Source organism: Colobus angolensis, unplaced genomic scaffold (assembly GCF_000951035.1).
Source record: "Colobus angolensis palliatus isolate OR3802 unplaced genomic scaffold, Cang.pa_1.0 Scaffold37, whole genome shotgun sequence".
Classification (NCBI taxonomy): domain Eukaryota; kingdom Metazoa; phylum Chordata; class Mammalia; order Primates; family Cercopithecidae; genus Colobus; species Colobus angolensis.
The window spans coordinates 8596747-8597161 of NW_012117043.1; positions in this window are offsets into that span (position 1 = coordinate 8596747).

Genomic DNA, 415 nt, shown 5'->3' on the forward strand with positions numbered 1-415 from the left:
GATTCAAGTCTACTCGTTTATTTGAAAGCTGCTCGGATAAAAATAAAATAAAATAAAAAATAAACTGGAGGATAACATAAAGGGATCCTTGCAGAGGATTCCTCCGTTTGTGGATCTCACTGAATCTCAGAGTTAGAAGACGGCTCAGAGACCTCAACTCCCTCATGGGTCAGACAAGGACAGGTTTTTCATTCGGCCCTGGATCCTCTCACAATAGCCTCGCGGGAGCTGGCCCTCAAAATGATGACGGAATAAATGAATGGAGGGATGGAGAAATGAATCATGAAGAAAAAATGAATGAGGTAGGGCTGCTTGTTTGCTTCTATTTTCTTCACAATGCTTTTAAGATTTCCTGGTCCATCTCCTTCTTCACCACTTCTCTCCCTCCCTCGGTCTCTTCTCCAACTTGTCTCTT